At 43.7% G+C, this 23,413-nt stretch overlaps 1 long non-coding RNA gene across 1 annotated transcript in view; it reads left to right on the forward strand.

The window, feature by feature from the left end:
* The first annotated feature begins 1,642 nt into the window (after positions 1-1,642).
* The window catches only part of LOC144139406 (uncharacterized), a 29,546-nt gene continuing 7,775 nt past the window's right edge, over positions 1,643-23,413 (forward strand). Inside the window, exons 1-3 of the long non-coding RNA XR_013316191.1 lie at positions 1,643-1,771; positions 12,949-13,001; positions 17,034-17,114. This is a non-coding gene — a long non-coding RNA (uncharacterized LOC144139406). The remainder of the gene's footprint in view (positions 1,772-12,948; positions 13,002-17,033; positions 17,115-23,413) is intronic.

Genomic DNA, 23,413 nt, shown 5'->3' on the forward strand with positions numbered 1-23,413 from the left:
ATTGAGTACATGGTTCTACGTTAATGCTTTCAACCTTCACTAATATGGATCATTGGTTTCAGCCTAAACAGGCAAAACTCTAACGTCTCAAATTGCTGTACGTTTGGCTTCTATTGTACACCCGCTGCAATTCTTAGATTTTTCTCGCCTACCCGGAATATGTTCTTTCTTGTGTGAATAGGCACTTTGTACTGGAGTGAGGCATTTATGAAGAGGTAACTAAAGCTTCGAAGACCACTATCTGTACTCTTATGTGAGATAAAGAAAAGCCAAGAGAGTGTCTTTCGCTCTTTAGTAGAAGGGCCGTGGGGTTATCCGTATTGCCGCACCCTTTACACAAGCTCCGTATGACACTAAAGCTGGACAGCTCTCGCGGAAAAGCATTTATACACTACCCTACGTCGTGAACCTTCCGAGTCACGTCGAAAGGACTAACTACGCGAAATTCTTACTATGTCAATATTCTTCTATAGAGTTTCAGAATGTTCTAAAGGCCAGACATACATTTTTCTCACATAATAAGAAATCTATATATACTCAACAGCGTAACAGAATTCATGTGACTTTTCGCCAATGTACGGGTACCATCGTCTGGAGCATGGGAAGATACCGCCCACATACGTTGCGAAGCGTCTCGTCAAAATATTTATGCTGCTCTATTAAACCCCGTGTTTTTAAAACATGCAAACATTCTAACACGACAGCTGTTTAGGCCGCGCTCTGTAAGTCCACTGCACCAAAACACCTCGAAGCCTCCAGAAAAGACTATGGTTAGGGGGTGCCGCGAATTGAACACAGCACTAGCGCCGCAAAAACAAGCACGCTAACCACTGGACCTCCTAAAATGCCAGCGGGCTACGGGGTTAGCATCGCCGGGGGGCAATACATGAGCAGCCAATTGAAGTGAAAAAGACAGGCTTCGTGCTGTCGGAATCGAGCTAGGGTCCCTCGTGTTATGAAAGCGACGTCTACCCGCTTGACCTGTCATGGCATTCTGTGGGCAGATCCTTTTCTTTATGTGCGTCACCCGGGTGTTGGCTATTGACTTGGTCTAGGCTTCTAGCACGTTATAATGGTGTACACATCGCAAAAAAGATATGATTACCTCGCGAGACAAAGGCTTCGGCCTGCTGTTCATGCAGAAAATTCAGCCGCAAGTTCGGCAATAAATGTGAGGTGCAATAGCCATGTCATAGACGAAAGGAGAGGGGCCACAGCTCTGTTCTTATCCTTGTACCTATAGTGAACACAGCTCCAATTTTTGGTTTTAATTCAATAACGTGATGCAATTCGCCGGACGATGCGGCACCTCTTACGGTGGCCTTGTGAATACCAGACCAACGAATACGCTTCTGTTGTATGGGAAAAGTCCAATTTAAGAACCTTTTCACGCTGTTGTATAAGGGCAGTTTTTTTAAACCTTAGAGGGGTGTTGCCATTTGTAATTATAGTGGGGTCTTTCTTGCCGATAAGTTTATCAAAAACTTCAAGTGTCAAAGAATGAATGTATTTCACAAAACCCCATTTCTTCTCTAGAAAGTGCACGTCATGAACAAAAACGGCAAGAATGCCTTCGACGTCAGAAGTTAAATATATATATGCCATGTAAAGGTTGCTACTGACGCAGCTTAGAACAAAAAACTGAGCTAGTAACACCATTCGAGCGTCATGTTGTATATAAATAATCAGAAAATTATACTCTGGATAGACTACACCCATTTCTCCGAAATGACTGCCTCTACCAGGATCCTGTCGTACTTAGTCGCTGTGGGTGAGTTTTTGTTTGGGGTTTTTGGCATTGCGGGTGTAAGAACATTGACTTTGACGCGATGCATCAGTAGGATAGGACCGTTCAGTTCAATATGCTTGGCCTGAGACTGTGTTCATGAATCTAGAGCAGAAAGATGCGTTATATTCATCAATATTCTGTTTTAGCGTTTCGGAACTTTCATTTAATGAACCAGAAATGTGAATTACGTCTCGTCAGAAAAAGTTACATTTTGTGTTAATTTACTTGCAGGACCAGGTCGTAAAATTTTTCTTGATTTGTCTAAAAGCAGTTTTTTGTTCAAAAAATGTAAGGTATACGCAAACGGACTGTTTTAAAAGTTTATTGATCACAGACGAATCACCCCGTACTTGAGATACTTCGGGAGGGAGGAAAAAAATGCCGCGTTCTTGGATATACCAAACTTTTTTCTAATATTGAGCAGGCATATATGCTCAATAAAGGTTGCGGAAAGTGTTCCTATGTTTAGTTTAGATAGTTTATTTTTAAATACCTCATATTTGTAAGGTACACTACTTTAATGACGTGGATTTTAAACCTTGAATTTCGAATAAACGAAATCACATGGCTTGAAAATCTTTCCCATTATAGCCGGCCTACTTGTGACGCTAAGAGAGCCCCGGTTTTCCGTTATACAAATTGATTGAGCCTAAAATGGGGCGGCAGATATTTACCTTTATGAGCTGGTACTTTTTTAGGGCGGAAGCCTTAAATCTCTGCCTTTCAACGACACCCGTGAGATTAAAAAAAGGCGGTTCCAAAACTAGCGTATCTTTCGCGCGAGTGTAATCTACAGGAAGCAAAGCTTTCATCGTAAAATACCGCGTTTCAATGGTTTTTTGTGTGCCATTAAGAGTGTTCTACATAAACGCGTAATTGCTGAGTTTAGAAGTTTTGCAATAGTACGGAAATCGTAACAGCCAAACAGATATTTTCAGTGCTCCACCTGCTCTTCCGTCTTACAAGGGCGCAGCACTCCCGCTTTGTTTATTGCCGCCACCCTTTTACACTACACCACCCAGGTGTACTGTAGCGGCACACTGCCCAAATGGGCCACCACCGAGGCTAAAACGGTTGATATTGTCCCGATGCCGCAGACAGCGCAGTTCTGTTGAAGAAAAAAAGGGTCTAATGGAATGATAATAAGAAATGATAATGCAGAGGCGGCGAAGCAGCAGTCAGCAAAGATACGTCCGCTAAAAAATATTGCCAAATCGAATGCCATGGCTTCTCCTCAGGGGGCATTTATCTTTCACCCCGAGTGTTTTAGAATTATCGAATTAGACCGACAACACAGTAGATGAGCGATGACTATTCTAAGCTAGTAATGTGGGGGCGAAATACTATCCCCATCAAAGGAGATAACCCTTGCGGGATAAGAAAGAAAGAAAACAATCAGCGCTTCACTTGCGACAGAGAGAACACCATCCAGCGCAGCCTGGCGGTGAAACCAAAACATAAACAAACCCAATGCATGATCTCCGGCATTACCTAGGGGCTAAGAGTGCATCGATGCGATGCTGAAATGAAACGACCATCCTAAAAAGCAAACAAGATAAGTCCGTGATCTTGTGTAGTACGGTTTTAGGCAAACCTCTTCGACAAACTTCGGGTCGCGCGTGTTATAGTGATGTTCTTGAATCACCATCGGGGATCCCCTCGCAGTTAGGTTGGCTAACAAGCTGTAGAATCCGGTAGAGGCCAAAACATCGTCGTATACGTTTCTCACTGAGTTTGTGTCCTCGCATGGGAGTCCAAACTTACAGACGATCTCCTAGGTGGAAGTCGCCATCCGGGCGTCAAAAGTGGTAGCGTTCCACATCCAGCAGATGCTGGTTGGTTGTAGGAACTCGAGTGGGCTGGCTGGCCTCGTCCGCACACTAACGGTATCCGTGGACGTCAGCGTCAAGGTCTTCGTCTTCTACGTTGGAAGCATGGCGTCAATCATCGTAGTCGGCCGTTTTACGTAGGCAATCCCGAACGGCGTCATCTGGGTGTTGCTGTATCCTAATGTTCCTTGCGTAAGCTCCGCAGTAAAGGCCGTTTCGATGTCCAGGATTAGGAATTCAGGTGCTCCATGTAGCAGCACAACTTGATTTATCAGGCATTTCGCGACTTCTTGTGCAGTTCCCCTGGGAAAAGCGGGGTAATCTGCGTAACGCGTCATGTAATAAGGCTGCAGAAGTCTGGCGGGACTTGTTGACGGCGTTTTCCGTCGCGGGAAGTCGTGGCAGTTCCGGACGTAGTGGGACAGATGTGCTGTAAGTTTGGGCCAATTCTTCTTCACCTTGCTTCTTCCAATTGTGCGTGCAGTACCGAGATGTTCGGAAGACGGGTCTTTGTGACATGCTGCCAAAGTGTTGTCACGAAGCTCTGCGGGGATGGCAAGAAGGTAATTTGTTCGTGTTACGGGGTTGAAACTTTTCTTCGCGAGGAAAGAGTTTTGTAGTCTGAATAGAGGCGTTTGAAGGCCCTAGCCACGGCGAGGTTGCGTCTTTCGAGGTATTCGATCATGACGCGTAACTCGGGGTCGTCACACTGCTTTGCGGCGAGGTCGCTCACCATCAGAACTCCAAAGAACGCGCTGTCTTCATTGGAATCATGCTGGTGGGTTGACAGTGACGCGGGACCACCTTTCGGCGTCGGAGTATTTCTCCTGACAGATTTATAAACGATTGTACTAGAATTCTTACACCAACAAGATCCACTGCCCAAAACGGCCAGATGCGTCCTTCAAATTCGCGAGCCAACACAGGGCAGGGTGGTCTGCCACAACTTTGAACGGTCTACCACACACGTATGGGCAAAATTTCGAAATGGCCTATATAATAGCGAGGCACTCTTTCCCAGAGGCAGAGTAGTTTTTCTCTTCCATCGATAGGCTACGGCTGGCCTAGGCGAATATTTTTTGCAACCGCTTTGCTTTTGGAATATGACGGAACCAAAGCCTATATTACTTTGGTTTGGGTGAATTTCCGTTTTGGTGTCTTCATCTAAAAAAGCGGGAACGGGTTGGCTTTGCCGCCGCTGTTGCAGATCGCAGATTACTTCCTCTTTAGAGTTTTTCCGGCTAAACTCTTTTGTCAAGCGTGTGAGTGGCTCTGATATGCGTGCGGAATTTGCGACGAAGTGGCAGTAGAACGCGCGCCGTCCGAGAAATTGACGAATGCCATCTCGTCTTTCTATTTTGGGAAGTTCGCTATAGCTGAAGTTTTTAACGGGTAAGGAAGGACTCACGCGGCGTTGAAGACGTGCCGAAACATTTCAGTTCCTCATAAGCGAAACGGCATTTTCAGGCTTGAGTTTTAACCCCGACGTAAGAATAGCCTCGAGTACTGAATGCAACATTGCGATGTGTTCATCGAAAGTCCGGGCAAATACTACGACGTCGTCAAGGCCTACGAGGCCGGTGTACCATTTCAGTCCAGCTAGCACAGGGTCCATGACACCTTGAAGCGTTGCTAGTGCCATGCATACCCCAAACGGCATCACCTTGGTCGTGTGGGGTTATGAATGCAGTCTTCTCTCGGTCTGTCTCGTCCACATCAATATGCCACCTGCCGGTCTGCAGATCCATGGATGAGAAGTACTTAGCGTGGCAGAGGTGGTCGAGGGCTTCGTCAATTCGTTGCAGGGGTACACAACATTTATGGTGATTTGTTTACTCGCCGGTAGTCAACGCTGAACCCTAACGTGCTCGCTTTTTTCTTCACGAGTACGGGCGGCGTAGCCCATGTGCTTCTCGATGTCTGTATACTTTTGTCATTGAACATGTTTTTCAGTGTGTCCGGTTGGCTTTCCCCTCATGTGAAGACACGCAGTGAGGTGACTGTCGGCTCCATCTTCGGTTACAATAAGGTGCTTCGCTGGAGGTGTCTGACGTAATTTTGAGTTCCACAAAAACACTCGCTGTAGCGACGCACCAAAGCCAATAATTTGTTCCAATTTTTGCGGTATCGCCGGGTTCCCGTCGAAGGGTTGCGGAAGCTTGAAAGAATCTTGGCGTGCGCGTTCAAAATTGGCTAACCCGATCAAGGCACTTACGAGTTGCGTTTCTTCGACGAAGGCAATTGCAGCGCTTCTGTTCAGACGCTGCTACTCCTCTGGGAAAGTAGTTTCCGAAAGGTGAGATTTCCATTGGTTAAAGAACACAATGCCTCTTCAGTGGGAGGCAGCGCGCTCGTGAAAAAAACTCCTGCCACTCGTTACGACAGCGTCCACGCCACGGACAGCATCTTCACAGTAGACAGGGGTCATCAATCTTGCGCGGGGTGGCAGGAAGATTTGATCATCGGCGATACTTACAGCCTCAGGGTCCTGGGCGTTCGGTTCCGATGTCATAGTGATCGGACAAAAAGGTTATCGACCTATTCTCCGCATTCATTATTCACCGTTGTCCATCAAACGTCTCTACCGAGAATAATGTGGCGGGAGCAGTTAGGCAAAATGACGAATGCAGCAGGGTACGTTTTGCCGTCTGTGGTGACGGGGGATGTGCACTTTCCACTTGGAGTGGCGAGATCGCCCCCTGCTCTGCTGCGCGCATGTACGGAACATCCAATTTGGTCATACATTTCTTAAGCTTTGACGCAAACGCACACATTACTGAGTAGTCGGCTGCCATATCGATGAGGGCGACTACGTCAAGCCGTCGATGGACAACTGAATGTAGAACGTCACTGTCATCGAGCATCGGGTGCCATGGTGCGTCGTATCTCGGCTTGTGCGTGCGGATAATCAGGGACTATGTGTCGTCCTTGTTGTCGTGTTCGGGGGTCACATAAGGGTTAGATCAGATTTTCTGGCTGAGGGAATGTTTTGAATCACGGTCATCAGTGTGTCTTTGCGTCGTTAGAGGTTTTTTGGGTTTTTCTCCCTAGAACAACTTCAGCTCCAGAAGTTGCTGCATTTAGTTTCCCCAACGTGAGCTCGGGGATCCTCCACGCGTGAAGTCTGGTTGCTTCAACGGCACGGTGATCGGTATGGGTCGGGTGACGGCGAATGGTTGAAAGGTGCCGAAAATCGATTTGTGTTGCAAAGGTATTCTTCGATTTCAGTAGTGCGCTAGCGGTGTAGGGCTGTGGTGCGTTGACGGAGAACCCTGACACATTGACCCTATCGTAAGGGCTGCGACGGTAGATGAGGTTGGTCGCTCCACAGTACCAGCACTGCGGGTGATTATAAGGCGTTCGCCTCTCGTTGGTTCTTTTCAAAGTCTGGTATTGGACAACAGGGGGTCGGGTGGGTGATACTGGACGGTGGCACGGCGGGGCCTCTTCACGACGAGTTAAAGTTGGTCGGGGCAACTAATAGCTGCAGAGTAGGTCATAGCTTTCTTGTGGGGTGCTTCGGCTGGCGTAGAAATCCCCATTCCCTCTTGAATCTCTTCTCGGACGACGTCAGTCAGGGGAACAACTTCAGATTGCCGTGTCGTTATAAAAAGTTTCCGAACCTCCTCCCTGACCACTGCTCGGATGGTCTCTCGCAGTGTACCGGACCTTACAGTTCTGGGATCGATGGTCTCCGAGAACAGCGAGTTGAAAGGGCGGCCGTAATCCCTCGCTCGAATTTCGAACGTCTTCTCTAACGCAGCAGCTTCAGACACGAGTTCGGTGACCGTCCTGGAGTATTGCAAACAAGGCGTGCCTTACCCCTTGCCTCAATAACTCTAGTTTTTTTTCTTCAGTCATTTCCAGGAACACATACTCAAACAATCTCTTCATCTCCTCAACAAAGATCACGTCCCCTTCGTAGGGGTGTTGCGTGCGCGTATTCCAGCAAAAGTGCGGCCAGTTCTTTCTGCACGACTATGACGAATGTTTTTAAAAATTCACATTTCAATAGACCTCAGTCGGTTATGAATGTTTTCCGATTCTCGAAGTACGTTAGAGCTGTACCCTTGAAACAGAAGAAAACATGGCGAAAGTTTTCTCGTCATCCCAACTGTTAAATATACGTACGCGCTCCACTTTCCCCAACCAGGCCTCACGATCTTTACCAGGGGATTCGCGGAACGATGGTGGTTCCGTAGCTGTTGCAGGAGAATGGGAAGAGTGGCTTCTCGCACCATGTTGTCGGTTGCAGAGCCTTTTTTTTGTTGTTTTTCGTAGGACACCAAGCCTGGCCGGTAAACCTTTAGGTCGGCTGCTTTCACAGCTTGGGTTGGCTTGTGGGCTTCCGGAAGGCGTAGGGAGCATAAAGGTTGCATGCCCCACACCTCCACCAGATGACCCGACGCCAGAGACGTTGCACTTGTGCTCAAGGGACAACAGGTTCCTTGGTTCGAATTTTGCTCCCCCAACATCTCAAAGAATTTACATTAAGCAAACCAGCAGTCAACAAAGTGACGTGCGCTGGCGAAAGTCGGTGAATCGTAGGCCACTGCCTCTGCCCTGCAGGCATTGCTCTTTCCATGCGGGTGTTTCTCTTACCCCTCGACTTACATCAAGAATACTCTATATCCACGAGGACTATACCAAGTTAGTGACGTTAGGGCTAAACATTCTCTCTGTAAAATAAGACAGCCCGTGTGAATAGAGAAATAAAGAATCGAACACGCGCTTCACTTCCAGCCCATGTATCTCAACCAGGCGTGGCCGGGTGGTAAAAACAAAACATGGACAAACCCAACGCCTGATTCGCGACCATATTTTTAGATGTGCAGCTAATTCAACAGCATATAGCTGCATTAAAAACGCAACCCCCGTGGATCACGGCATATCAGCAAGCTGTACGGCCTTACGTACCATGTTGTGCTGTTTGGCACATTTTCAGCAATACAACAAATTCCGACTTGTGGCATGTTTAGTCGACCGACGCAGAAGTCATTTAAGTGATGTATGGACGCATAGAAAGCGCGTGTCACAGAGTTGTGTTGGCTGAGACACGACGCCGTTCTTGAAAGTTATTATGAAAGTTGCGGCAACAGGGCGAACCTAGCCTTACCCACGTTGAGTAAAGACGCAAAGGCACCTTTTGGATCCATGAGAGTAAAATTCGCGTAAAAAGAACAGAAATGCAGGAAGAAATAATAAAGAAAAACGTAAATGCAAATGCACGGAGTGATAAAACAGTGTAGGCAGGATTAGCAAAATAAACTTTGGAGACTTTAGCAATTGAGATGTTATGCCTGGGGCACAGTGAAGCTGGTGGTCTTCGCAAGGTTTTACTTGGCTGTTGTTATGCCTGCCCCTTTTTAAATATAAAAAATGATTTTAAAAATAACCCTTCTGCATGCAAACTGGGGTAATTGAAAGTCCAGAAGCCAGTCTGCTACACTCAAAAATCCAAATTTTGAAAGCCTGAAATTAGGGTCCACTTCAAATCACCGAAGTGCAAAAACAATGGCCGCTCTATAAACCGCATTGAAAACTGCACTCTCCGAATGCGATGATAGCACCATCAGTTCGCCACCCATTTTATAACGGGGGGCACCACGTTGTATTACGACCACGGGAAGTGTTTTTCCTTGGAAATTGGCTGCACATGTTTTCGCTTCCCGCTGCTGCTAACGCCGTACACCTCGGGCCTCTGGGGTGGCCCCGTAGTTGGGTTACCGGTTTCACGGCGTAAAGATTTCGGGTGCTATGTTCAATACCGCCCTGAGAACATTTTGAGGCCGGCACTCCCAACATCTTCTCGCAGGCTCTTTCCCTCCTAGTACTTTCCCTCATAATTCCAGTCCTTCTATTTTTGCGTATGGACTTCGCCGAGCATAATTTCTTGCTAACAATTTGCACGGACAGAAGAAGGCTTGAAAAGGTCAGCTGTAAATTGAAAAGAAAATACAGATTGTGTTAGCGCGGCAATAGCGACACCTAAGAAAGGAGAATGTACCACTGCGGAACTACCAGCCAACTACTGATTCACTCGCGTCCCTGCATGAACTTGACGAGGCTTACAACCCCTAATGCCACCGTCAACCGCATTACAAGCAAAAGTGAGTCCTTTGACGAAGGCGGCATTTATATACGCATAGCATGGACACCTCGTAAAACAGATGGAGTGACTGGAACCAGCAAACACACAATTCTACTAACGAGTGTCTCTTTATAACTCTTCTCGTGGATATGCGGTAATGCGGCAAAGCACAAGCTGAGAAAGCCTCCCAGGCCGCAACGGCGGCCAAAATGCTAGAAGCACGCGTCATGTGTACCGGCGCACAACTCCCCAACCCCATACACAAGGCAGCAAAGCAGCACCAGCTGCAGCACCAATGAATGAAGAAGAGTGGCCAGAAAAGCTTCACTTCAAATCCTTTTGTTTAAGTGCCGTAATCACCATATTCTTCCTTCACTTTTCTCTGTCTACTGCAGCACAAACACACCCCCCTCAAAGACCCTCAACTCCGCTTGTACTGCGCAAGCAAGGCCAATTTTAAGGCTCACAGTTTTGTATTCCAACCTACTTTGTCCAATTTTTGGCCGCTCTAAACCTAGATAGGTTAATGTCGGCACTCGGTTACCATATTTGCTGACCATCTCCGTCATTTGCATTAGGTGTACTGCCCAGTCAGATTTCCCTCCTAATACGGGCCAGAAATTTGTCTCCAGATAATATCATTTATTATTTCGAGGTAATCATGTCCCAAAGCGATGTTTCAAATTGGGATGCAAAAAATTATTCAAAGAGAACAAAATGCAATTACAATTAATACACACTCACAGTGCATGACACTACGTATGTTCTAGCTAACAATGAAGGCGAATTAACATACTATTTAAATTTTACGCAACTAACAAAATAGGACATCTTACGAATACCGTAAAGAAAATTAGTTTTGTGATCAAAGACGCTCGTTCGCTATTTTTGTACCTTTGTTCTATCATCTTTCTTTCTTTGGGTCATTGGAAAGCGAAAGAAGTTTACAAGACGTTCCGTGGCCTCCGTCTCTGCTGCTCTACTTTCAAGAAATCTCTGTCCCTGGACCACCGTATCTCCTTTTCCAAAAACACAACGCACCCGCCTTCGTGGCTCAGTGGCTAAGGCGTTGCGCAGCTGAGCACGAGGTCGCGGGTTCGATTCTCGGCCGCGGCAGCCGCTTTTCTGATGGAGGCGAAATGCAAAAACGCCCGTGTGTACGAGATTTCGGCGCACGATAAAGATCCCCAGGTGGTCAAAATTAATCCGGAGCCCTCCACTACGGCGCGCCTCATCGCCTGCGTTGCGTCGGCGCGTTACACCCTACAATCCCAATCACAACGCGCGCGCTTTATTTACCGGAGGGGGAAATAGTGCGACAATCGGCGTCCGCGGTTTCTCTATGCATTACCGATGGCGTACGCGGCTTCCAACGACTCAACCTACCTCCACAGCAAAGCCAAGTTGCCTCTGCCTGCTCGGAAATTCTTTGCACATTAACACATTTCTACTACCTACAAAATTTACACCCGCATTCTTCACCCACCATGGTGGCTCAGTGGCTAAGGCGTTGCGCAGCTGAGCACGGTGTCGTGGGTTCGATTCCCGGCGGCGGCAGCGGCTTTTCTGATGTGGCGAAAAGCAAAAACGTCCGTGTGTACGAAATTTGGGCGCACATTGCAGATCCCCAGGTGGTCAAAATAATCCGGAACCATCCATATACAGCGCGCCTTATCGCCTGCGTTCCGTCGGCGCGTTAAACCCGACAATCAGTCAATCAATCAACCAGACGCAATTTTTCTAGGTGGATCGGTTGTCGATACATAATCTGCCATAGGAACATAAATCCTTTCAACCCACACGAAAAACCTCAAATCAAGGTCACAAAATTTCCTCGATGGTTACTGAACCTGCTGCCCGCCTTCTGCACTGCAACTCATTTTAACTACGCCAGTTTACGCATGGGCAATCTTTACTGACTTTTGAGCAGTCCTTAAGCACCGAAGAACAATAATGACCTGCACACGCAGGCAATAAATACCCACAACGTCGTTCTGCAGTGCCTTCTATCTTACAGCATTGTTCCTCGCAACGAAGAAGCGGACATGGCTGCTCATCAGCACAATTCATTACACTATTACTGCAGTGACTTTCACAAGGTGAACCGGTGCGACTCTGCTGTTATCGATTGCCAAGAGCTCTCACCGATTGCTGTGGGCTGACTCAAATAAGACCTATGTGTCGTTGGAAAGCCCATTTCGGATGCCGAGCTTTCTCTGCAAGTGAGATGAAGCTGTCGTGTATCGTATCAGGCTCAATGTGGCTTATACTAAGCATTTTCTCTTTAAATTTCGCAGGCTTCCTGACTTTTTTGCTCGACCTGTACAGTTCAAGAGGACCTAAACCACATTTTTTGCGCACGTCTTTGCTGCAACCTTGAGCGTACCATTGCTAAGCTTTCGCTGGGTCGGCCCGTGTCCACCTAGACCAATTCAAATCCTCTGCTTGGGCTTTGGCTTACAACCAGCATGGCAAGTCACGCAACAAAGGCGCCCTTAACATTCCTCCGGGGCGCGGGAGTTGACAGTGAGCCATAAAATCTTGGACAAATGACTATATCGCCTGATTGAGTGTGTGTGCTTTTCTGGTTCGTCTGTGTGTTTGAGCATTCATGTTTCAGCGAGAGCTCTTTTCATATTTTTTTTATCACACTTTCTCCCCAATTTGACGTGGCAAGTCAAGTGCCTATACTGCTGACCTCAGTTGCCAATTGAAGATGTTTCTCTCTCCACCGACAACAATGAAGAGGATGCCACGTGCTCGACACAAGCGGAACATGACGGAGCTTGGCATAGTGAACGGGACAGTTATTCTGATACCTTGCGCTCAGCTGCATGGCTGTTCGAAACCGTATCGAACCTGTGGGAGAACTTCTGTTCTTATTGACTTGGTCGGCTAGAATAATAGGTACCCGCAGGTTGTAGACTTGAAAACAGGGTGAAACCTTTCCTTGAGACAAAGATTGTTGCAAATTGATCTGGGCACTCTATAAATTATAGCAAATTACCTTAATTTCACAGGTATGTGGTTAGTAACACAAATTTTTAAACCGACATATGGAATAATATGCGCTTTAGATAAAACGGCATAGGGAAATAATCCAGCTAAAAAGGAGGTGGTTTTATCGTGTGCGTTGCTTTTGACGCAACTTGTAGACTCCATTAAACCTTGTCCGTTTACTGCTGAGAGAGTTGGTCCCATGAACAACTACCGATCTGATTGAAGGGTTTGTTTTTCAGCCCTTACCTCCCTTCTTGCAGAAGGTTGTGACCAAGAAAATAACCTCGTGGGGGTTCGTATTACTTTTTATTGCACTTGGCAATATAAATAACTGCGTGTTGGCAAAGGTTCACGTTGAGAAAAGCGCGAATAATGCTTAGCACTCGGTCCTCTTGCCTTCCTTGTCCAAGTATTCTTCGCGCTCTTCCCAACATCATATTAGAGAATGCTTTGTCTTCGCTTGATAAAAACTGACACAAAAATATCGACACCAATTTTTAATAATACATAAACATTCTGAAATAAATACAATTACCTCTCACAAACTCCACAAAAAATCTTAAAGGTATTTTTTTTAAATAATCAACCTAATTACCTTACCACCAATACCAACAAGACAAATCTAACTCTTTCCAGGCATAGTGCAGAAAAACGAGCACGTCTATGAACCATTCACTTAAAATATTAACAGTTCATTGAAACTTCACAGTGGCGCCATAGCCTATTTGTCCCAAAAATATTGTTTCGAAGTTATGAAACACAAAGCAACAAAGTGTTTATTGTGAGCGAATGCAGTAATGAATATTTCACACATCCGCTCCTGCATGCACTAAACTCTAAAACAGAAAATTTTGCTGACAAACACACTAAAAGAACAATAGCACAACTCAGCTGCCGGTTAGAGGCATTAAAGATATTGAAGGATTACTGCCTGAGAGGTGCCCATCATTGTTTGAGCTACGGTACGACGCATTGTTACGAATGACCAGTCCGTTTAGCTTAGTTTTAGTACCTAAGGGGTTGCGCCAGAAACTTTAAAGTACCGCGCATGAATTCTCGGCGGGCGTAGCCGTTATTGTGATGAAAAAAACACGCCTTTAAATGTTTTCCCAGCATATAGAAAACTAGTGTTGATGCGGAATTTTTGGTAGCCATTATTCAAGCTACACTGATGCGTAGTTTCTCTGCACAAACCCCAACCTGCAATCCTTGATTTAGGTTGCCATTGTTCCGTTGACGGACCGACAATACTCCTTTTCAAATTTAAGGGAACATCCAACGGCATTATTCTGCGGTTGCAGGCATCCGTACTTTACCAGCCGTAGACAGCAGCAAAAATATTTGCCTGTTTTTTTAATTTCAAAAATACATGTCTGTAATTACTCGGCAAGTTAATACTTTGATGTTTTCGTAGTATACATATTTACTTTTTTTTCAAAGGAGAGGAACAACACGCCAACCTGGATGGTTGTTCAAATAAGACCCCTATGAGACATACTGCTTTACGGGAAACCAAACCCTTAGTTTTCAAAAAAATGGTATTTACATTATCTATTCCCATTATACATAACCATGACTTCGCATGTTGCCACAAAGCATGTTAGATAACCTAACAATAATTGTTGTGCAATAAGCATTGCAAGTTTAAGTGAATTCTTGTAATCTGTACATCCTACTTCGGCTTCTCCCTGGGGTGTAAAAACATCATATTGCAGTACTATAACGCCGAAGAATTTTGCGCTCTATTTTGTGCATGTAGGGCTCAGTTTGGACAGAAAACACTTCTCGGAATAAGACATTACTTTTAATTCCTGCGGTCAGGAACGATTGTATTTCTGGAATAAATAGAAGAGGAAATACTTTTTAGAAAATTATTTAACTTGCGGTAAATGATAACCGGAATTGCGTAGTTAATGTAGAAATGCTGCCGTGGTATTTTTGATATCATACATAATTTTATTCGTGATTCAAATTAGCACTCCAGCTAATATAACTAAGATTCACTTGGAGTACGCACGAAATAAATTATATATTCCGACATTGCAGTTATCTGTAATAACATATTCTGTAACAAATTTATGAACAGGAATTAGTTATCTGCTTTTGAAGTATGTTGCCACCTTTCTAACTTTTTTAATTTTGACCGGTTCATTTTTATTTCACATGAATCTTACAAAATACCGCTATTTATGATATTATAGAGCTATAAATAGCGAAACGTGTACTATTTATGCTTGTTATTGCAAACAACTTGGCTTTCGCATTAACTTTCATAGCTATTGAAAGGATTGCATAAAGTCCACAACTTTTGGCACAGAGGTAGCTAACTAACCATATCGTGCAGTGAACTAGGACCTTTGCCATCCAATATTTGGAGATCAAGTTGTAGTGAAAACATCACAGCCAACAAATGTGTCCATTTTTCTGCATTCGTTGATATAAATTATTATTGCAGCAACGCTTACTGTCAATTTTCCCAAATCCTTTTCATTGCACAGTCTAGTAATACAGAAGCGATCCTGGGAAGTTTATTTGAAAAGGCATTTTTTGTTTCTAAGTTACAACTGTTCGCGCAGGAAAAGGTGCGAAAGGACAAGTTTTGAGAAAACCAGCGTAAGGTATTTCGATCCATGTACAAACGAGATAATTTTGCCCTGGAAACTTAAAATTCACCAGGTGCATAGCTAGAGCACTCCTAAGCTGCCAGAAGATCTTTTTTCGCTTTTCTTGATGCCCGTATTTTCTTGTGGAGAGGTTCTGTGTCACCCATAGATTGGTGCTTATGCTGTTTGAATCAGTGCTGGTCACTGGTACAACCTCCTATGTGAGCATGGCGGCCAGGTTCAATGCCCGATTCCTCAAATTAGCTGCTGTACTTCTGTTGTTATGCTTGAAGCCTATGACAGCATATTGTAAAAAAAGTGGGATGGGCATGCATGTGTGGACGTCTTGGGCAACCCAGGGCAGTTGGAAAAAACATAATAGTTTCCTCATAACTCTACCCATATTACCTTGCAGTGAAAATTCTCGCAACGACACATCACAATTTTTACCCGAGTTCCCAAGCTTTGTAGCACTAACCGACACATTCACGTCAACATGGTCCTGGGATCAAGCATTCAGTGTACCGATTGTCACGAAACTTTCGCTTTTGTCACCTCCGTGTCCTGTACTTGACTAAGCCGTTGTTATTCAACCGTCAGGCGTATGTTATTATGTTTTCACTTAGAATAACAGCTGTACAAAAACGAGGCCGCTTGCACTAACTGCAAGAACACGAAGAGCACTCAAACTAACTGAGAGACGCTTGTGGGGTCATGCATCCCTGTCACTGAACTTTAAGCAATGTTTAGAAAAATATGCCTTACAAATTGTTTTTGAATAATATTTTAGTATCAGACTAAAAGATACCAGATAAATTCTAGTTATACGCTGCTCATTTGTGCTGCGATACAAGTTTCTGTTACCGCACCACTTTGGTTTTGGTTTCAGAGCCATTTACCAGCTGTCACAAAGTTAAATACTACTTTTGAACAAACAAACATAACAACATGATTTATTTCGGCGAAAAATGTTTTAATACTCGGGGATTCTCGAAATGTAAAACAGTAAAAAAATGGTATTTTTCTAGGAAACGTCTTTTCAAAGGTGGCAACATACCATAATGCAAAAATAACGTCCATATAAACTCTAATAAGTGGTAAAAAAAGGTGATCGCTGCAAAGTTTTTTAACAATTTTCTGAGGGTTGCAACTGTATAACGAAAATGAATTGGTACCTGGTATGATTTTAAACGTTTTACGTGCGGATTTTGGCGGTAGACCCGAATGGCTTACATAAGACTGGCGTTCGCACTGCGGAGTAAGGCCACTGCAGCCCTTTCTTTGGTGATTGCAGCATTGCAGTTGGTTCCGCGCATGCCAACGTGTTATCTAGCGCAGCTGTCTTTCTCTTGAATTTCAGTTTCGGGGAGCACGCGTTTTCACTATGCCCAGTCATTGCCGTTCAAAAGCCAGTTTCCTATGCGCACTCATACACCATCTTTCTGTATTCAGATAGACGGTATTACTTTGGTAACAAAACTGGATCTCGTTTAACTACTCGGTTACTACCGGCTTATCAGACAAAGAACAGTGATTATTAGGGGTGACATTCCAAGGAAACGGCTCCTTACTGTAAATATGTCACTGTACGGCAGTTGAAAATGCTTACAGAAAAAAAATATTTAGAAACATAGTCTGGATATCATTTATAAACATATAAAAGGTTAATATTACTTTGATGGCGGCGAAAACACTATTTCTATGCTGGTTTTTGCCTTCAGCCCCGGAACGTACTGCAAAGCTGTCTCACTAAAGACTGGCGTGAGTGTAGACATGTGGCCTCGAACGGGTTTAATTGTTCGGTAAGTGAGTTTTCTTTAGAAATTTTATTAATTTTTTTTTCTAGAAAATCGCTCTTTTTAAACAAATATTTCCATTATGTAGCCTTGCATGCAATTATTTGCCTTCTACCTAAGAAAACTTTATTTTTGGAGTATTGTTCACAGGTTTATACCATGAGTATAAACCTGTGTGTTGCTCGCGATAACCGCCAGATAGGTCATGACCACACGGTTTGTTTTCCAGAGCTTACCTAGTCCTCCCTTGCTACCGATCATTATATCTGAAACAAAATGAAGTGAACAATTCTTATGTCTTCACAAAGTAGTACAATATATATCATAAATCAACCTACACAAGAGATCACTCACGGGCATGTTGTAATGGTCGTGTAAAAAGTTTCACAGATAATATTGTTGGAATACTTATGTGAATTTATATGATTTTTTTGAAAATATATTACGGTATATCTTTATTTATTTATTTATTTATTTATTTATTTATTTATTTATTTATTTATTTATTTATTTATTTATTTATTTATTTATTTATAGATTCAGGTAGAGGAGGTCAGATTTCTCTTTTTCTCTTCCGGTAGCTTGCAAGTTATTACTGTCTGTTTTTATTACTCCGCAGCCCGTCATAAAAAGGCCGCTTTTGACGATAATATATACTGTAATGTCTGTCCATACTGTGCGAAAGGCTTTAGCCCGAAAAATCTGTTCACTCTTTTACTCCGCCTATTCCCATCGTGGGAACGGATCCAGATGATTCTAAAACCATAGCCCTTCTAGAAAAAGCACGACTCGCTAAATTGCGTCATAAACAAGTGACCACAATCCATTATGCTGCATTTCTGTCTTCGCCATTTTTACCTCCATCTTTTTTTTTCTCTTTTATCTCTGCGCCCTTGGGAATAGCTGTGCTATCCTGTTTCAGACGTACTGTCTTTGGATTCTCATGTCTGCTCTTTTTTTGCAATAATTTTGCTTTCACACCTGTATCACGCAACATGTTTATTGCCATTTTGCTCCCGCCTTTGGATAACCTGCCCGTTCCGACATTGGTCCATCGAGGGCTTAATAAAACTTTAAAAGCTCAGATTAAGTGCTGTTCTTCTTTAGTAAGACATTTCGATGCGATTTCAATCTATGCTATTTTGTGCTCGTTTGCTACTCGACAGCCTTTGCGTTTATGCTTTTATATTGCTTTTTTGTTTTATATTTTCTTGAAGGCGTCAGAAACGAGCCAGTTCAGTCATTCGGTATTTGACTATCTCTGAGCCCACGCACTAAGCATATAGAAATAATTATGGTTGTTTGAACGCGTCCGACTCAAAATGATATCATTCATTATTCAGTACATTGAGCACTAGATTCCGAACATTATATATTATAGGCCGCGAGATTTTAAAAGGTGTTTCAACAGTCCGCAATTCATGAACTGAAGAAACTGATGTAAACGTACACACTTACCGTTTGCACATGCTTTTCTTTCATTTTCCCTCTAGTGCCAGGGAAAAATAAACCACCTTCCATTAGGACCCGGATATGTAGAGCACACAATAATTTTACTCCACCACCTTACTGTTCGTGATTATGTTCCATTAGCAAATTTACGGCGCAATCAAGGTTATCGTACTAGATTACGGGTCGCTTTCTTCCCCTTTTCATTCTTTTATAAGCAACCTTATTAAAGATTTTCCATCCAGCTACAGGCAGACAGAGTTTAATTACACATCTGCTATTTGTGGTTGATGTATCGACTTTAGCTTCAAGCGTTTTTTCAGAAATTACCAATTTTCGTCGAGTAACTTCAAATTGTCGAGCGTGTAAATTAACAAAGCTTCACAGGCAAATGGCCGCTGAAATTTTCGGTTGACTTCTCTATTGGATTAGCAGCGGTACAGTTCTAGTAGCTTTAAGCACCTTTCAGACTAAAATAAATAAACAAAATGGTGGACAAGGCACCGGAGAAACAGGAGCGCGAATTTTTTATAGACCACACAGATGTTCTCCAGATGTTTACGAAATAAATCCTCGCAACAACGGCGCCATCAAGTATATTTAACAAAATGTAAATAAGGGAATTTGTATTTTTCGAAAAATCCCACCCTCGAAATAAAGGATGTCGATTTGGCAGCATCTATAATTCTCGAATCATTCTCCGAGAAGATCAAGCGAATGCTGTGGCTTTTAAAGCAAAAAATACATAATAAGAATGGATTTAGCTCGGCAACGCCAGGATATACGTACGCGAGCTAAGGTTGAGCTGGTTATTCTTACCTTTCCTGGTCGTCTAGGATTATATTCCTTACCATAGGATTAACTTGATTATCATGCTTACTGCTGGTTCAATGACGCACACACGGTATACGCAATATGTGACAAAGGTATATATTTATTTTTGCGGCACGTCTGGTTTCTTCTCTCTTGACTCAAAGACGGCTCCATAGTTAGGCGCAGAGTCTGTCTTGGCTACTGCGCAACGGAGGCGCACAGCTGGGCATGCGCAGGCGCCAGTGCGTCTGCCGGAACTATTACGTCACTCCTCTAGAATGCGCAGACCGGCGAGGTACGCGGAGCGGCGGCAGCTCAGGAGCGCTAGCTGTGCGCAGTGTGACGTGACTGCTCCTCACGCATACGCAGCATGGCCCTCCAGGAGCCTCACGAAACTGCTCAACTTCGACCAAAGTAGCTCACGCTACAAAAGGCTCCGGTCTATAGCATTCCCGTTCTGATTATCCCAAAATACTTTCGCTTACATAATTCCCGTCTGACTTCTGTTGCGGTTAAAATGGCAAGGGTTTTGCGCCGACAGTGGAGGATAGATTGAGTTGAATACAATGTTTTAAGAAACTTGGCGACGACCGCTTCTTTTTTTTTTTAATTGGGAGTTTCTGCGCCAGAATAAAAATTTATGCTACACACTGTTTTGTTCGCAGATGTGGTTGAATCAATCGTGTATTTATTTTATTTTTTCGCGGCTGGAATGCATTGAGGCTACACCGCCAATAGTTGTAGTTAGCTTCTCAAGGCTCTAAACATTCAGTTTGTTTTCAGCTCTATTTCGTGACAGCATGTCTCTAGTTTTTTTCAACCGCCAACTCGCAGTTTAAAAGCAAGCCATGCGACCAAAAGCCAGGCCGCTATAAAGTTGAAGGTGAATCTGCCGAAGTGTTAGGTACTCTCATTTTGGATTACGAAGCGTTTACATGTAGCTTAAACAATTACTTGTTGGCGATAATTATTACCACCAAAAGTATTCTTTTATTTTTGTTTGTAGTGTTGCATTCGCTCTATACAGCTCCTTGGAATTGCGGGCGCTTGTGAACTTTGGAAGAAACCTAGCTACATCGCCTAGGTTGGTTCCAAAGCTTACCAGCGCCCGCTTACAAATTGTTTTTTTGGGTCGTATTAGTCTGCAAACCATTTAAAAAACCCAAGGAAGTACCCCAAAAAGTGTAATATTTCGCCGAAGTACAGCGGCAGGGAACCAAGACCAAGCTATTTTAATTACTTTTTTTGTCAGAATTACAGTGGGTGAGTTTTAGTTAACAGAGTTATTAGAAAAAACAACTTTATAGTGTAGTTCTTACCTTACACAAGCACTGGGAACGTTACAAATTTGTGTAGTCTTCTTTAAATTCACCACTACGCAATTACCCAACACTATGTAGACCGCCTAGCAGCGTTTTACGCAAGAAAAATAAACCAGTACTTCTGCTTGGAAACAAAATGTTTACAAACAATAAACATCCCTCAGGATAGCTTGCACAAGTCATTTATTTTTGATTTGCACGTTTCGACGTGCAAATCAAAAACCTCCAAGCTTTCGACAAGCCACCAAAAGAAATAAATGCCATACTTGCACAAGTCGTTCCTTTCCATGAATTCAAACCTGTATATAATAACATGTTGGACAAGGCAACAACTAGTGCTTGCCTAACACAATTTGTAATCATCATTTCTAAATTAATGCGGACGTGGCAGTCTCTGACAAATCATGATAATTACGTTCAACGTTCAACATCTGTAAGCTGAAAAAGCAGCTCCCATGTGAACCAAAGCCACGTTTTACAACGGGTTGTTTAGCACTACGCTTTTGTCTTCGTAAACCGCCATGAGTTTCTAAAGCCGCATCATTATTATTTAGGTTTTGGCTAAGTGCTCTAATCGCTTGATAACTTCGCACTGGAAATTTTATAAAATCCAAGAATCTGAGCAATATTGTAACGAATGCTGCATTAGCGGCACATTCTCTATCTTTTTATTGTATTGCAGTGTTTGCAGGTTTTTAACTGGCCACTTTAAACCACAAACCAGTGCCTGTACCATAAAACTGCTTGTTTAACAACTGTCCCCCACCCTCTGCGGTGGCTCAATGGCTAAGGCTTTGTGCTGATGATCCGAAGGACGCTGCTGTGAATCGCAGCCCCGGCTGCCGTTTCCATGATGGAGGCGAGAAGTGAAAACGCCCGTGTATTCGCAATTTTGGGGCACGTTCAACATCTCAGGTGGTTAAAATTATTATGCATCCTTCAGCTACTGCACGTATCGCCTCCTGTGTAGCGTCGGCCCGGTAAACCACAAACGGAATCAAGTATCAGCCTCTAACTAAGCCACAAATTACTCAAAAACCTTGATTACGTTCAGCATTTTTACATGATGAGGGCGACCTGCACAATTCTTGATAACGCGTGGAGGCTCAACATTTATTGTTTAGATAGGTCGTGTGAAAGGAATTTCCAAAAAGGCTTGCTGTATTTCAACATGCTCCGAATGGGCCCCCAGTGCATCAGTCTCCTCACTGGGGCATGCAAAAACATCTCTGATTCAACAAAACATGATAAAGCGAAAAGGTGGCCTTCTAAATCAGTGACACATGTTTGAGCATGTTTGATGGTTAGTCGTTTAACCAAATCTTCATGGTTATACATCCTCTGTGCCAAACATTACAGGTGCTACTCATAAAATAACGGACTTAGCTGCGAGAGCTTGGTGATGTGGTAGTTTCATATAAACCAATTCATTGAACGCGTTTCGTCGCTGCATCGACCTTACAAACTTCACAAGTTTTACTAAGAAACCATCTCCGGTGCTGTGAAGAGTGCTCGAGAAAAAGGGACCGTCTGGAGGTTTGTATTGTTCGAAAATCGTTCCACGTTCCACGTTGCGTGTTTCTTATTTCTCACTTTACAAGAAAATCCTATCCCCGCCAGTATCACGCTATGGTCATTCCTTCCGGAAGCAGAACGCCTTAGCTACTAAATAACTCAATTGTCTTATCTACATTTCTTTGCTTACGGCAAGAGGACAATGCTTCGTCTGTATCTTGAAGGTGCAAATAGCCGTTTAAGACGTATGAATGCATTCAAAGTGCCAAAAGCATAGAAGGACGCACCTATGCCTCAAGAGAGAAAAAAGATGAGAAGAGGAAAATAAATAATACTTAGAGGTGAAGGTTGTTTCACCGTACGCCTTGAAAAAAGCGCACTTTCAACACCACAATAGGTGCAAATCTTGAATGTGTAAAATAAACAAAATATTAACAGAGCCCCCAGCAAACCGAAATGAATTTAAACAGTAGATATTGAACAGTTTTTACCGAATCACAACAGAAAAAAAAACATAAAAGCACCTACAGAAAATTATTATTGGAGATGCGGGCAGAAGAACGCTGTAAGTGTTTGATAACGTGTGTAAGCACTTAATATTTATTCGCAAATATCGCGGAAAAGATATAGTGAGACCTGGATAATAGCAAATATTGTAGCCTATTCCATATATTCATTCATATTGTTATTGGACTTTTGGCGTTCTCACTTTCGACTGCGAAATTATGGTGTTAATAAAAAAACTCGTAAATAACGTGGCTATGCCGGAATATTCCAAGAAAGTGCTGTTCTATGAAGCAAAACACATGAGAATTTTGCGAAATATAGTTACCCGTGGGTGTTGCTAAGCGATGAAAACGAACACGAGGAACCTTTTGGAGCTCTTGGAGGAAGAAGAGGATGATGTCAGATTCCTGCCTTCCTTGCTCTTTTCTGTATATTCTGTGAATACACCATGCTACCTCTCTTTCTCGTAGTAACATCTTTATTTGGTGTGCGAACCCGTTCCACTCCATCACCCCAGGTCATTGTCATCTCTTTTTGGACGCACCCGTCCAGTGTGGGTGGCAAGCTCTACCAACCATTACACAACAACGCAACAGGCGCCCATACTGTGTATCGACAATACAGTAAGGCTCTCAAACAACTCCGTCAATGGCTCTTCCTCCAACCATAATCTCTCAGCCCCGTGACCACGGTATGTTC

Source organism: Haemaphysalis longicornis, unplaced genomic scaffold (genome assembly GCF_048455015.1).
Source record: "Haemaphysalis longicornis isolate Haplotype H1 unplaced genomic scaffold, Haemaphysalis longicornis Haplotype H1 scaffold_5, whole genome shotgun sequence".
In the NCBI taxonomy this organism is placed as follows: Eukaryota; Metazoa; Arthropoda; class Arachnida; order Ixodida; family Ixodidae; genus Haemaphysalis; species Haemaphysalis longicornis.